This window comes from Choloepus didactylus, chromosome 18 (genome assembly GCF_015220235.1).
Source record: "Choloepus didactylus isolate mChoDid1 chromosome 18, mChoDid1.pri, whole genome shotgun sequence".
Classification (NCBI taxonomy): domain Eukaryota; kingdom Metazoa; phylum Chordata; class Mammalia; order Pilosa; family Megalonychidae; genus Choloepus; species Choloepus didactylus.
Genome location: NC_051324.1, coordinates 3,857,256 through 3,872,549, shown reverse-complemented (window position 1 = coordinate 3,872,549; position 15,294 = coordinate 3,857,256). Strand labels below are relative to the sequence as shown.

At 46.8% G+C, this 15,294-nt stretch overlaps 1 protein-coding gene and 1 long non-coding RNA gene across 2 annotated transcripts in view; one reads left to right on the top strand and one right to left on the bottom strand.

Moving 5' to 3' along the window:
• Window positions 1–2,113, bottom strand: part of PMP22 (peripheral myelin protein 22) — a 32,670-nt gene extending 30,557 nt beyond the window's left edge. Inside the window, exon 1 of the mRNA XM_037809659.1 lies at window positions 1,930–2,113. The gene's annotated coding sequence lies outside the window, so the exon portion shown is untranslated. The remainder of the gene's footprint in view (window positions 1–1,929) is intronic.
• A 589-nt stretch (window positions 2,114–2,702) lies between these two features.
• Window positions 2,703–9,810, top strand: LOC119514093. The gene is made up of 5 exons (XR_005212750.1): window positions 2,703–2,917; window positions 4,536–4,674; window positions 4,820–4,940; window positions 5,069–5,170; window positions 9,696–9,810. It is a non-coding gene; the product is annotated as an uncharacterized LOC119514093 (long non-coding RNA).
• Window positions 9,811–15,294: the final 5,484 nt, after the last annotated feature.

The following is a 15,294-nucleotide window of genomic DNA, read 5'->3' as shown; positions in this document are numbered from 1 at the left end:
ACCCATCTAGCTCAGCTCTGCTTGGGGGAGAGGGATGGGGGAAGGTGAGAGGGAGCGTTCTGCTGACTCCCCAGCCCCTGACTCCTCTAGCCTGGGCACAACCAGCCCCCAGCCGGCTGCGTTCCAGGCGATGTTTGCCGGCTGCAGCCTGGCTTGGCTCCCGGGCTCCCCTGGCCTCTCCGGTTTGGGGTTGGGGTGAGGGGAATGGCCCTTGGAGGTGGAGGAAGAGCAGCCCGGGAAATCAGCTGATTCACAGCCGGCCAGAGGGGCGAGTCAGCCAGCGTTCCCAGGAGAGGCGGGCTGATCCGGGCGTGGTGGAGGCGCGCGGCTGAGAGGTCCGCGCCCGCCAGCCGTGGAGGGACGGAGCAGGGATCCCGAATGGGGATGGTAAACGCCTTTGCTACAGATGCAGCAAATTTACACACACACACACACACACACACACACACACACACACTTATCTGCCAATGTACTGTCATAAAACCTCGTCATTCCAAATGATTCAAACAGTACCATATTATTTTACTATTTCAAAGTAGCTGCTATGTTAGGTCATTGTATATTCTTACTCTTAAAAAGTAAAAATTGGTTCAAGGAAAAATTCTGCAAGTGCAATGTGGTCTTTTAAAACTTTTACACTGTCCGATTAAAAACAACACTTGTAAGAATTTGGTTAAATGCCACAGACAGGCCGTACCCTTTCCCTGGTGCTGTTCACTGGTGTCTGCAAAAGAGAGTGCAGGGCGGTGATCAGATGCTCTGGCTTCGGACTCAGACAAACCGGATTACCCTGCTCGCCAGTGTCTGAGTGTGGATAATCAGCTTAAGTTCGCTGAGCTTCGGATCTCTCATCTGTAAAAGGACTAGCTTCCACTTTAAAGGGTTTGGGGAGGATTGAAGGAGACACTGTGTGTGAAGCAGTTAGCTCAGTGTCCAGAACATAATAGAAGCCCACTGTCCAGTAAAGTACTGCCCTTATTATCATCATCGTCTTCTTCATCACATTTAACCCACATTTAACTTTTCAAGGCAGGCCTGACCACCCTGTTCTAAAATAGCCCGCAATTCCCACAGGCTGAAGGCACACGAGCGAGGAGAATGGCTACCCAAAGAAACAGAAGTTTCTCTTCTCCGTTGGTGATTCATTCTGTAGGTCAGATCTGCCCTAGGGATAGTTGCCTTGTTTTATGCTATTCAGATTTACTTACTTACTTAACCAGTCTTTAGGTAGTTCCTGTATACCCAGTACTCTCCTGAGCACTTGACAAATATTAGCATATTTAACTCAGGATCTTCTTTCCCTGCCTTCCTCTTTCATATTTATCATTTAAACTTTTTAATGAAGTGTAATTTACATCCAGAAAAGTGCACACATCATAAGGCACGCCTCGTTTCTTTCGTTCTTTTGAACCCAATATTTTAATCCATAACCACCCAGCTCACAACTGCACTATAAGCTGCTGGACGCATGACTTCATCCCCCCGTTCATTGCCTCGTGCTTCCTGTCCTGCTCGCAGTGGTGGAAGATGAAATAGAAACTCTGCTCAGTGCCTGCTGACCACACTGGGCACCTCCCAGGGCTGGGCCAGGGCTGGGCTACAGGTGGAGCGTCTCGCTCCCATCCGTTGCACAGAGCTGTGCTTCACCAGGGAAAGAGCACCTGGAGCCCTTTCTCCCTTCAAATCTAGATGCGTTGGGGGTTTCTAGAAGCTTCTTCCCTCCCCAGCCAGAATATATATCCAGCTCTTTACCAGGGATTTAAAAACTGCCTCTGGAATCCTCTGACCCTTCTGTCAATTCCAACACAAACACGCTGTCTCCGCTGCTGTCCTCTCTATTTGCAGCCTGCAGGGGGTGGGGAGTTGGGCAACTCTCTGCAAAGCAGAAACACCCGCCACCGAGAGGCACAGTTTGCCAAGAGAACTCACCAGGCAGAACTGTGCAAACTCCTTCCTCCGCAAGGATTCCTCAGGCAAATGCAAGGGGTGCAACGGTGAGACCCTCCCCACGGGCTGCAGGGAGACCCACAGCTGGAAGACCCGTCGGAGCCCCGCTGCTTCCAACCAGGCTGCCCGACTCGCTTCCCTGGTGATGCTCCTGTTACTGAAGCCGGACCAGGCGCCTTTCCAGTTTATTCAGGGGCTGGGCCAACGCTAGGATATGTCATGGTGGCCTGAGAGCGGCTCAGCTCTACTATTTAAAGAGACAGCATCCAGCTTTGCATACTTTCCAGAACACAGCGATCCCAAGAGGCTCCTCTGGGCACGGAGAACCTGGACTCAGTGGGTATGCCCGGAAAATTTGGTGCCAAGGCTGTCCTTGCTGCAAATACCAAAAAGGTCCTGCCGCTTCTCAGTTCCCTCCTCAGCCCTCCCTGCAAATTCTTCCCGTGTGAAGAGGCTGCGGACATAGGGTTACACGTGTGCAGACGGAGCTCGTTGTAAATCAACCACATCGTGTTAAGGAGCTCAAATATTGCCCAGTTAATCTTTCACGGCATCACCCCGGGGAGCCAAATGTCTCAGAGTCACCAAGTCGGTTCCAGTGTGCTAAATCCACAGCCTGAAATGGTCCCTGTGATCTGCTCTGCCTGCCCGGACCCCACCCCAACTTTCCACCCTGACAGCGTGTCAGGACGGAGCCCAGGGAAGTAGTTTCTTCTGGCTCTGTCTTTCTGGGCCTTTCTGGGTCCATCATGAAGTCACTCCTAAGTGATGATCTTCACGAGATAATTAAATCCAAATAAACAAACCTCTGTTGAAAACCTTCTAACCTGCCCAGCAAGACAGGCTGGCAGAGTCATTGGATGGTTAGAGAGCTGGAGGCAAATGAAACCAGGGGATTCTTTGGGCTCCTTGAAATTTGCACCCCTTGAGCTCCCAGAATGAGTCTTCCATCTTTAGCAAGCCTTCCCAGGTAAGGCAGGGGGGCTTGGTTTCATTGGATGCATTTCCTGGATTTCTGGCAGTTTCCCCATCTCTTGTGTCAGGAGCCCCCAAGCTGGAGTGGCAGGTGGAGGTTGGGGAAGTCCCTCTCTGCCACGGAGACTTTATGTCGTGTCGGAGTCCCCAGCCAGGAGGGGGTCCTGTTGGCCCGCTCCCCTCTTCCACTCAAGGCTGGTGCCTCTTCCAGTCCAAAGGAAACAATTCAGTCTTTCTCCCTTTGTCAAAGTCATTTTCATTTTTCCCGGCAGAGGTTCTCAACCCTGACAGCTCATTAGATCACCGGAGAGCTTGTCAAGTAACCGAGGCCTGGGCCCCTGCCCAGAGAGGTTGATTTAGCGGGTCTAGGAGGGGGCTCAGATAAGGGTAACTTTTAAAATTTTCCTAGGTGTTCCATGGTAGCAGCCCGAATTGTCATCTGGAGCCAGGTTGTCTCTGATTTCCTAACAGCTCCCTTCTGCTCTGGAGCCCAGTGGAGATTCTGTGCTGCAGAATCGTAGCGTGTTATGGTTTACAGCCCTGTGAGGTACAACAGTGTGTATCTGTGAGTGTGTACATGTGTGTCTGTGTGCATCTGTGTGTATGTGTCTGTATGTATCTGTGTGTGTCTCTGTGTGTCTGTTTCTGTCTGTGTGTGTGTGTCTGTGTGTGTGTGTGGATATTTGGTGAAAGAGAGAGAAACAAAAAGGTAGAGAGAGAGAGAAAGATAGAGGAGTCTCTCTCAATCCTTCCTTGTCCTGTTCTGCCCAGGGGGGCTGGGAACCAGGACTGTGCTTTCCCCGACCCTTCCATGCTGCCCACCTTCCTGGGGGTCCCCTCAGACTCCAAAAATGCACGACAGATTCTTCTGCCCCTCGGGACAGGCTTCAGCCTGGAGATGTCTGGGAAGACTATTTCTACTCCGATGGCTGCAGTCTCAGAGGAGGGGGGCAAGGGAATGTGGAGTTTGCCAATTTTGCCCTCTAGGCTGGTTGGCACCAGGACCCGGGCTCCTGGCCTTGGGTCTCCATCAACCCCCCACCATCCCCAGCAGCCGAGTCCTGGAGGACCTGCTGTCAGTGGCCTGCTTGACGTGACCCTGTGATCTCCAACCCAGGGGCTCCAACTGTTCTGAGAAACAGCCAAGCCTCGTAAGACCAGTTAACTCCAACGCCTGAGCTTTCCTGCCACACCGTGTCCCGAGAGCTCAGTCGCAGTCAATTACCCGTTCATCACTGATAACCACGATAATAATAGTTCATATTGACGAGGGGCAAACTATGTGCCTGCCACCATTCTAAACGTTTTACGTGAGTCACAGCAACCCTACAAAATGGGCGCTGCCACCATCCTCTATCTTAAGCTGGGGAAACTGAGCACAGCCACACATTGAGTGACGCTAAAGGATGCACCACTAAGAAATGAGGGAAGTGGGATTCAAGCCAAGCAGCCCGGCTGCGCTCCCACACTTCCCACCCTGATCTATTTTGCATCCTGCTGTCAGTTTGGCCTCTGTGCTTTCATAGACACCGTATAATTTGATGTCTCTGCTTCACCTAAGATACTGAGGCGTGATGCCGAGTTACGTGTTCTCATTTCTTCTTCCTTTGCAGAAACATGAACATGCCTTGAAACATCCACTGATTGCACCGATCAAGGGAGGCCCCCCTTTCAAGCATCCTGCCGTATCCTGCCAATGAGACCCTCCAGGAAGTTCTGTGTCACTCGCACTTTGCAGCAGAACAGCTTCTGGTGAGAAATTGGCTTCATGAGACGGTCACTGTTGTCCAAGGGGGCAAGAATCCAGGAGACTCAGACTTCCTGAGCTTTAGAGCGTATAAAAGACCGTTGTGTACAGTTTCTCTTTCAACAGAGAATCTTTATGCCCATTTCATAGATGAGGCTTGAAGAACCTCTAGGTGAAACAGCCAGTGAAAGCCAGGACACAAAACCAGTTCCTCTGATCCCCAAACCTGCAATTTTTCCCATTATGCTGACTCTCCGAGGAGAAAACAGAGGTGAGCCTTAATGGGGCATTTTTGTCCAGCGGTTTAAGTCGTCACTGGAGCATCTATCACAGCAGACACCCAACAAATATCTGGTGAGTATTTACAGTACAAACAAAGCCTTTTCCAATCCACTACAGCCTGCAGCCTGCGTGGGAGTCTTGGCGAGGCCTGGGCACAGCTGGTCCGAGAGGGTCCTCAAAAGTCAGGTTACTGCCTCATCTAGACGGTTCTGACCTCAGGTAAGAGATGCTTGTAAAAGAGCAAGTGAAGGGGGACAAGAAGGCAGAGGGAAGGGAAGGAAGGAGCAGAAGGAGCCCATTTGACTTCTACGAGTGGGCTTCTCTACAAATAGACATACTTAAAACTATGTCATCTCCAAGTCCCTAGAAGATATTCTCTGTGAACAAGAGAAGGACATAAAAACATGTGAAAAAATCAAGTTGGGAAAGGCTCATTCCCTAAATTATGTCTTTATAAATTTACTGATTTATCTGGAAATAAATGACATCTTTAGCTCCTTCACCTGTGGCAGAGAAAAAGAGCAGAATCGTTATGTTGTGGCAATGGAACAATTTGACCTATAAAAGATCCTCTGTTCCCAGGCGCGATGTTGCTTAGGAAAGCCGGATTTCATAAATGCAAGTGGACTGGGAGAAAGCAGTCTTTTCTCTGACATCTCCTGACATAGCAGAGAAGTTATTCTGGAGCAAATTAAGCAAGAGAGGATAAAAAAACTGACGTAGACTTGGGATTGGAAACTCTGAAACTTTGCAAAGGCTCTTATTCCTAAGTGACTTTTTGTTTTTTCTCCAGCCAGGAATGGGCTGAAGGAGGTGGAGAAAACAGCGGGATCTTGTCCCATAGGAGTGGACAGAGTAGGAGAGGAATGAATGAATTTTCTAGGCCTCTGCAGACCGGGCACGTCAGTGCTGAGAGGGCAGGTTGGCACTTGGTGGTCAGAGGTGGATCTTACTGGGGAACGTGGAAAGGAAAAGCCACCACCCAGTGGAATGCTTGGCGCAGGCTCCGCCAAGACGTGGTGCATAAATCTCCAGCAAGAAGGACAAGTACACACGGTCCTGGAATGGAACCTGGGCGGGTGAGCCCCATGACACATCGTTCCCTGTGTGCCTCTGAGCTCAAGAACAACAATTGCACCTGACGTGGGCTCAGATTTTGAAACGGAGCAGAAGCTGACTTCATCTCCGAGGCCCTGACCCACTTATCAAGCGTGAGACCTCAGCTAAGGCTGGGGACGGTCACAGCCAAAGGTCAAATCCAATTGAGAGGTTCAGGGGAAAGCTGGGCAAGGCTGCAAAATGTTTACTCTTCATTATTAAAGACTAGAAACTAATCAAGAGGACTTCAGTGGTAAGCCTCATATGGAAATCATAAGTCACAGTATTCACTTTAAAATGTCGACCCTAAAATTAAAGTTCTAGAAATTTATCTTAAAATAGATCTTAAAATTTATCTTAAAATAGTTATGGATATGTGAACATTTGGCTATAGAGGTATTTATCATAGCACTTTTTAATATTGAAGAAAAATGCAAGTATTCTAAATCTCAAACAATAGGGGAATGATTGGTAGATTTTGGTACAGACATAAGATGAAATACGAAATACTATGTCGATAGTAAAATTGATGTTAAGGAAAGGAGGAAAAGTCCATGATGTATAGTCAGTGGAAAAAAAAATTACAAAACGCCATGACCATAATTTATTGAGCACTTACTATGCTCCAGGCCCTGTGCTCACCCTCTGTTTAATACCCACCACAATCCCAGGAGTAGAGGACTGGAAACCCCAGACGCAACAGGAGGTGAATGCAGTGCCCAGGCGCACACAGCTGGCAGAGGTGGAGCCAGAACGTAAACTTTGAGCATCTGAAGTTAAGACCCCGTGTTCTTAACCACTGGACTCCATCAAATGTATAGTCCTCCCCTTCCCCTTCTCTTCCTCCTCCTCTTTCTCCTTCTTCCTCCTCTCTTCCTCTTCCTCCTCTTCTTCTTTCCTTCCTCTTTTCCTCCTCCTTTTCCCCTTTCTTCCTCCTCCTCCTCCTCTTCCTCCTTCTCCTCTCCCTCTTCCTTTTCCTCTCTCTTCCTCCCAGGGGATATTTTACACGCTCTTGTGACCCCTCCTATATTATCTTAGATCATTTAATAAGCAACTGTGTCATTTAATATGCAACCAGATTACAAAGCACTTTCTAAATGCTTTGGACCATGAAACGCCTACCCCCTCCCCAATTATCTCCTAGGATCAGGTCCCACGAGGGTCACTGTTGGAAATGTTGAGCTCCACAACCTTCTGCAGCTCAAACATTGTAGTTTCTATCAAGGGAACCAAACTGGCTGTAGACACCTCAGAATTGCAAGGCAGATCTGAAGGCAGAATGCAGAGGCTGGAGACTGCAGGTGGCTAGTTTTTCCCAGAAAGGGGACAGAAAGCGTCCGTAGAGACCAATGAGGAGTCCCAAAGAGATGTGTTGCTGTGATCCCAAATAAGGAATTTGGTGGGTGTGGACTGAGGTCATGTCTCATTGTCCCCAGAGGCTGCTCAGGCTCTCTCTTGTGCCATGTTCATCCTCCTTAGGAGGAGGAATCACATTGAGTGTCAATCCTCAGAACCCGGTTCTGTACAGAGAGACAGACACAGTGGAGCTATGGCTCAGAGACCTGGTGACATACCTGGATTGTGCATGCAAAGCAGAAAAAGAAAGCCTCCAGAGACATCCTTGTGTCACGCAGGCCAGCCCAGCTTCCTCAGATAACCCAGCTGAGGAGTTTCTACCAGAGAATCCAGGGTGAGAGGGATCCCACCTGGTTGCCTGCAGTAGCCCCCCCAATTGGAAAGTGTGGACCCTGTGCTCAGACTGCGCAGCACTGTGGGTTCCCACTCGGGTGGCTGATGGAGCTGTTCTTCATCCAACGATTTCCTTTGCTTCCTCATCACACACAGTGTTACGTGTGACTCTCTGGGGAGAGCTGAACCAGGCTGGTCTGGTGTTGAGAGCCGCCCCCTGAAGGGTCAGCCCCCCGTCTACACCAGTGGTGGATTCTATGGAGGACACCGAGGTGGAGTAGTTCCTCTTACTCAGGTCACTGGACTTTGCTGGCTTCTTCCATGATGAGAACACAAACAGAAGATGACTAAGCTTTTTTTTGGCATCCAAAGACATCTAGAGTCAGAACCAGACTCTGGGAGAAGTATGTTTTGAACGGTTTAACCTCCACTAAGAGTAACAGAAGACCTCTCAAAACAACATGCATTCAGTAGATATTTTATTGAGCAGTGACCACAGACCAAGAGCCAACAGCATCACTCAGCCTTTCCAATCTTCATTAGATTGCAAAACCAGCCACAATACTTTGCAACCTGATATGGCCCTTTGCAATCGGACTTTTCTGTGTCTTCCATGAAGAAATGGACTGTATTCCTCCACTCTGAATTGGGACCTGGCTACGTGACCCGCTTTGGGCAAAGGTAGCTCAAGCAGAGGCTTGAAAAGCACTTATCTATTGGGGTTCTTGCTGCTGGAGACCCTCTTCCATCATCTGAACAAGCCTGTTCAGTGTTACAAGACCACGTGGAAAGAGATGGATCCCAACCATGCTAGCCATCTCAGCTAAGGTCCCAAAAAAAAAGCTGAACGGGACCCAGACCAAACAAGGGCTACCAAACAAAGCCTAGACAACCCTCAGAATTGTAAAAAATAATAAATCATTATTTGAGGCCACCAAGTTTTGGGGTGGTTTGTTACACAGCAAATGCTAACTGACACATTAACAATCTTAGCATTGGGGGTTAGGTACCAAACCTATATTTAGAGGCAGAGGCAGTGTCTCCTGCAGAAGAAAATTGACTTCTACTTGCTCCTGGTGCTCTGGAACGTGGAAAACTGACTTTAATCGTTGGCTCAGCTGTATCCCTGAGGGTGGAGATTGGTAAGACATTGAGATTAAGAAGATTCCCAAGGATCTGTGGGCTGTGCTTGATCTGTGGGAGATCTCAGGAGTTCCATGAGAGACTTGTAGCTCTTTGGAGAAGATCTGTAAAGAGTCTCCTGGATTGGTGGAGCATTGTGAAGTGCAGGGTGGAGCAGTACGTCTCAAAGACTCCACAGGGAAGCACCCTATTTATTTGTTTTTCTTTATTTCTAATCCTTCCATCAGTTGCAGGAGATAGGTGACACCTGGTCTGTTCTATACCTGTCCAACAAGGTGAGTCCACTTATGGTCCATGTAGGGCATTGAATGGTAGACTCCCCAAAAGATATGTCCACATTCAAATCCCCAGAACCTGTGAATGTGACCTTATTTGGAAAAAGGGTCTTTGCAGATGTAATTAAGTATCTCAAGATGAGATCACCTTGGATTAACCAGGTAGCCTTAAATCCATCCTATACAAGAAAGAAAAGGAGAAGACACAGACCAAAGAGGAGAAAGCCATGTGCAGACAGAGGCTGAGATTCGAGTAAGACAACCACAAGCCCAGGAACGCTAAGGATTGCCAGCAGCCTCCAGAAACGAGAAGACACGTGGACCACATGCTCCTCCACTGTCTCCAGAAGGAACCAACCCTCTAACGCCTTTATTTCAGATTTCTGACCTCCAGAACTAAGAGAGGGATACACTTCTGTTGTTTTCAGCCACGAAGTTTGTGGTGATTCGTTAAAGCAGTCTCAGGAAACAAATACGATGCTCTTGGGTATCCTGGCAGTGTCAAATTGCTATAGAAGTGTCTCTGTTTCTGTACTTAGTGCACAGCAGACCAGTGACAGCTTGGGAACTGGCGCTGGTCCTGTTGGTGGAACCCACGTTGAGTGGCACGGCTGTGGAAGGAGCTGAGGCTGGCCCTACTGCACCTGTGGCCCCAGATCCAGAAGCATCTGTGCCGTGAGTCTCACCATTAAACAGTTTTCTTTGAACACTGAACCAGTGGCATTTCCTCAATTCCCAATGCAAGGCCCGTGGAAAATCAAACAACGGAAAACCTTTTAGGAATAACAGAACCCTTTTTTGGGAAAGGCACTGAATAATAATAATAGTTCCTCTCCAAGCTTAGCCCTCATGGGCTAGGAAGAGTAACTGATCTGGTGAGGATTGTCCTACAGACGTCCATGGGCTCCTGGCTTGGTGGCAACATGGATTTGAGGGCTGGTTTGACCCTGCTCTTTGGGGTCGGTGCTGCTGGGTGAAGGTCTGTTCTAGGGGTTGCAGAAAGAGCACCCCGGGCAGCGTACGACACACCTGACCCCACCCTCTGAGCAGCCAGCCCCTTCCATGGAACTGCCACTTTCCACCACCAGGAGCATAAAGAACATAGTTTCCAATAAAGTTGCAGAGCGCTTTAAGGGGTGTCCTTAACGTATCTTCCTGGGGGAGGGTCTAGCAACTTAGAACTTTCCTCTGTAGACCAGAATAAAGCGTAACGTATTTTGCATTGCTCTGCAGAATGGGTGAAAATCATCAGGGCAGCATCTGACCTGCCAAAGAACTGGGGCTGCTACGGCTCCCATGAAACAAAACTGTGTTAGGTCCCAGGACTTCCTAAAGCCTGCTTCCCGACATCCACGGGAGATGGGTATCCCTGGATGGCTCGGCATCTACCCATTGCGAAGCTGGAAGGTTGGGTGTTAGCCTTCTCCCAACACTCATCTCCAACTGGTCACCAGGTCTCAGCAGTTTGATCTCTGAAAAGTGAATCCCCCCTTTCTCATTGCAACTGCTCTATTCCAGAGCATGGTTTTTTCTTGTCTGATTCACTGCAGAAGCCAAAAGGATCTCTCTACTTCGACTTTGGCATTCTCTAATTCCCCATTCGTAATAATAATCATAATCAATTTACTATATTCCAGAGATTGTGCCAAGTGCTGAACTTGTGACCCGAGCAATAGATGCTATTATTTTTGCTCATTTTATTATGAAATAATTTCAAACACACAGGAAAATCGAAAGAATTGAAGTGAACACTCGCATATCTACCACCTAGAGTCTACAGTTGCTACCCTTTTCCAATGTTTGCATTATCCCCTATCAATCCATCCATCAATCCATCTTAATTTTTTATTCATTTCAAAGGTAGTTGCAGACATCAGCAGATTTCACTCTTAAAACGTTTCAGCATGCAAATCATTAACAAGAGCTCCATATTTGTTTACCTCTTTTTGGAGGTAAAACATACATGCAGTAAAATGCACACATCTTAAGTACCATTGAAGAGTTTAGACAATCGTATTCACTCATGAAACCCAAACTTCCATCAAGATACAGGATGTTGTCATCACCCCAGAAAGTTCCTGCAAGGCCCTCCCCAGTCACTCCCCATCCCCAAAATCCAGGGGCAACCACTGTTGACAACAATTATCTTGAGGAACTCTTATTTTTATTTTTTAACCAACAAGGAAAGCCAAGCTTTGAAAAATTAAATAACTTGCTCAAAGTAGCAAAGTTGCAAAACCTGGGTCTTTCTGACTCTGGCACTGGTGTTCTCACCCCCTGCCCCACTGTCTGCACGTAACCCAAGTGCTTTTACACATGCTCCATGGAACACTCAAGATATTTCTTGAGAAAATGGGCATGAACATATAAAAGAATTCTAAAGGATCTGAGAAGTCTTGCAACACAAAACAGCAAAGCAGAACCAAACAATAAGCCTGCTTATAGCCTGTGATTAGACAAAAATGTTCGTTTCTTGCCACGCAACATGTGGCCTGAAGGGTGCTCTGAAATATCACTCAATATATGTTCCTTCCTTGGAATGGATGGGTTCCCCATGGGTGTGTGCTGTGCGTCTTCCACATCTTGGCAGTGGCTGGTGCCTGGAATTCTCTGATGAGCTCCATCTGCTCTTTACCACCCTGACTTGTATGTGTCTTTGGGTCCTCAGCTTGGTATTCTTTGGGAAGTTCCCAACCTCCCTGAAAGTACTGGCTCCATATCCATCCCCTGGGTTCCCCGAGCACCCTACACAGCCCCACATATGGCACTGTCGATTGCTTTTGTGTTGTCTTTTTATGTGTCTGCCTTCTTACGGTACTGATCTCTAAATTGGGCACAGTGCCTGACTCATGGAAGGTGCTCTGTAATAATGAAAATGAAATAATTTTAAGCTTATGGTGTTGAGCAGGGTTAACCCTGATGGTAAGTGGTCCGGCATGCCACCGAGATGGCTCCTGGGTCAAAGTATTCTTGTCCCACACAACTGGGAACATCACAGCCCTCTTGCCTGATGCACCGTGTGCTTTTCTAGCTCTAGACCCAGATCGGGGAGGCTGTGCCAGGCCTCCATTCTTTGTACAGAAGTATCACCGACTGTGCAGAGTGGGCACCTATGTCATTGCTGAGCCCAAAGGACTCATACTGAGCAAGAAGGAGAGAGGATCCCAGCTCCAGTTCATATGAGTCCTTCCAAGAAACCTTCTTTTCCCTCCTGGGTCTCTATTTCTTACAACCACAGAGCCTAATTGGCACACCCAGGTGTTTACCATTTCTCGATTTCATTGTTGGAGAGACATTCCTTTGGGTTAGGAACGCAGTGGCAGGCGTGCTTGCATTCGATCAGAAGCTTCCCAGGGATGACTGGTGGAAGCACCTCCCTAAGGGGATGAGCCTGCTCGGGGGAGTGCAGCTGGTGCTCGGCTGAGCGGTGGCGGGAACATACAGAAGGAAGATGCCAAGATGTTTAGTGAGCACAAAAAGGCACCCACCCAGGTCTTAAGCAGGTAACATTCGCTGTTTCTTGTATTCCTCACAAGGACTCCCCAGCTAACTAAGGCTCAGGAAAATTAAATGAGAGGGCTGTGTTAGTTTCCTTCTTGCTCCAGCAGATACCGTGAACAATTGAACAATCTGATTGTTCACAGCTCATTTTATCCCCTGGTGTCTGTGTTAAAATTATATTTCAAACTCCTTTTACTCTCAGGATGGCAGAAGCCACTGATAGCTACTTAATATCAATCAAAGACAGGTATGCCATTCATTATTTTCTACATTTGCAAAAATTCCCCTAGATCTGTCTGCCCAATAGAAATATAACATGAGTCATGGCTGTACAATTAAAATTTCTCAAGATCACATTATAAAAAGTAAAATAAAGTAGGTGAAGTTAAATGGCAAATGTTATTTAACCCAGTATGTCCAGAAGATTATAATTCCAGCATGTGATCAATGTCAAAATATAGAGCTATTCTATTATTTTTTGTGTGCTCAGTCATCAGACTAATCCAGTGTGCATTTTACGCTCACCACACATCTTAATTTGGAGCAGCCACATTGCAAATGCTCGGTGGCCTTGTGGCTAGAGGCAACTGTGTTGAGCTCTCAGATCTCTGGAAGGCAAATTAGAGTAGAACTTAGAACAGTCTCAACACAAATGATTAACTATTAAAAAGGAATGAAGGAAACAAAGCAAACAGTAATTCAATATGATTTACTAAAGATGGGCATCTCTTGTAAAGGTGAACGAGCAAGAGATTGTTAAGTTGGAAGAGAAAGGGAATTCTGAGAGCAAGAAGGCAGTGGAAGATGGGCAAGGAGGAGTGTTCTATTTAATGCTGCCAGAATACAACACATCAGGAATGGATTGGCTTTTATAAAGGGGGTTTATTTGGTTAAACAGTTATAGTCTTAAGGCCATAAAGTGTCCAAGGTAATGCATCAACAACTGGGTACCTTCACTTCAATGGCATCTGGAAAACCTCTGTTAGCTAGGAAGGCACGTGGCTGGCATCTGCTCCAAGTTCTGGTCTCAAAATGGCTTTCTCCCAGGACGTTCCTCTCTAGGCTGCAGCTCCTGCTCAAAATGTCACTCTCAGTTGCTCTTGGAGTGTTTGTCCTCTCCTAGCTTCTCCGGAGCAAGAGTCTGCTTTCAACGGCCGTCTTCAAACTGTCTCTCATCTGCAGCTACTCTCTCAGCTTTCTGTGCATTCTTCAAAGTGTCTCTCTTGGCTGTAGTAAATTTGCTTCCTCTGTCTGAGCTTATATAGTGTTCTAGTAAACCAATCAAGGCCCACGCTGAATAGACGGGGCCACGCCTCCATGGAAATGATCCAATCAGAGTTATCACCCACAGTTGGGTGGGGTGCATATCCTTGGAAACAACCTAATCCAAAGGTTCCAACTTAATCCCCACTAATATGTCTGCCCCACAAGATTACATCAAAGAATATGGCTTTTTCTGGGGGTCATAATACATTCAAACCAGCACAAGGAGGCTGGCTTGGTTTGGATTCCTGCAAAAGCCAACCCCGGGGCAAGGGCGTGGTGCAGGCTGTTAACCTGAAAGGTGATTCCAGGAGGCGCAAGTCAGAGAATTGGGAAAGTGAGACAAGGAAGGGAGAAAAGCCACTAAGGGATTCTTGTATGAGTGGATGACCACAGTGGACAACTGGGCTCAGTCCTGCTGGGGACTGTTTATAGACCAGGTAGGACACACCTTGGATGGTCTACCTGGCATTTTAGAGTGAGCTAGAAGAAGAGCATTATGCTGATGTGGGAGTATTCGATCTCAGTGTGCTTCCTAATGGGCTTTGGAGGGAAGATAGTTTATACTCTCCAAGCCTTATTTTCCTCCTCTGAGATATCTATCCACTGATTCTCATTCCTCAGTACGCTTTTTGCCTAGCTTCTTTCACTCAGCATAATTAATTTGAGATTCAGCCATATTGTAGCATTATCAATAGTTCATTCCTTTTTATGGTTGCATAGTATTCTATTGTGTGGAGATACCACAGTTTGTTTATCCACCTGTTGATGGGCATTTTGATTATTTCCAGTTTGGGGGCTATTATAAATAAGGCTGCTATAAATATTTGTGTTCAAGTGTTTGTATAAACATATATTCTCTTGGTTGAATACCTAAGAGTAGAGTGGTGGGAGTATGTAGTGGGTGTTCGTTTACCACTTTAGTAAATTTCCAAATTGTCTTCCAAAGTCATTGTATCATGTTATTTCCCATTAGCAGTGTGTGAAAGTTCAGCTTCCTTCATATCCTCATCCACAGTTAGTATAGTCAGTGTTTTTAGTCATTCTAACAGGTGTGTTGTAGTATCACATCTTATCTTAAATTTACACTTTCCTAATAGCTAATGATGTTAATCATCTTTCCATGTGCTTATTTGCCATCTGTATATCTTCTTTGGTGAAATTTCTGTTCAAATCTTGTGCATATTTTAATTTTTTTGTTTTGCTTTCTTGTTTAGTTTTGAGAGATCTTGACATATTCTGGATACAAGTCCTTTATTGCATATATAATTCTCATGTATCTTCTGTGAAGAGCAGAAGGTTTTAATTTTGTTGAAGTCCAATTTATCTATTTATTCTTTGATGGATTGTGCTTTTGATGTCTTATCTAAGAAA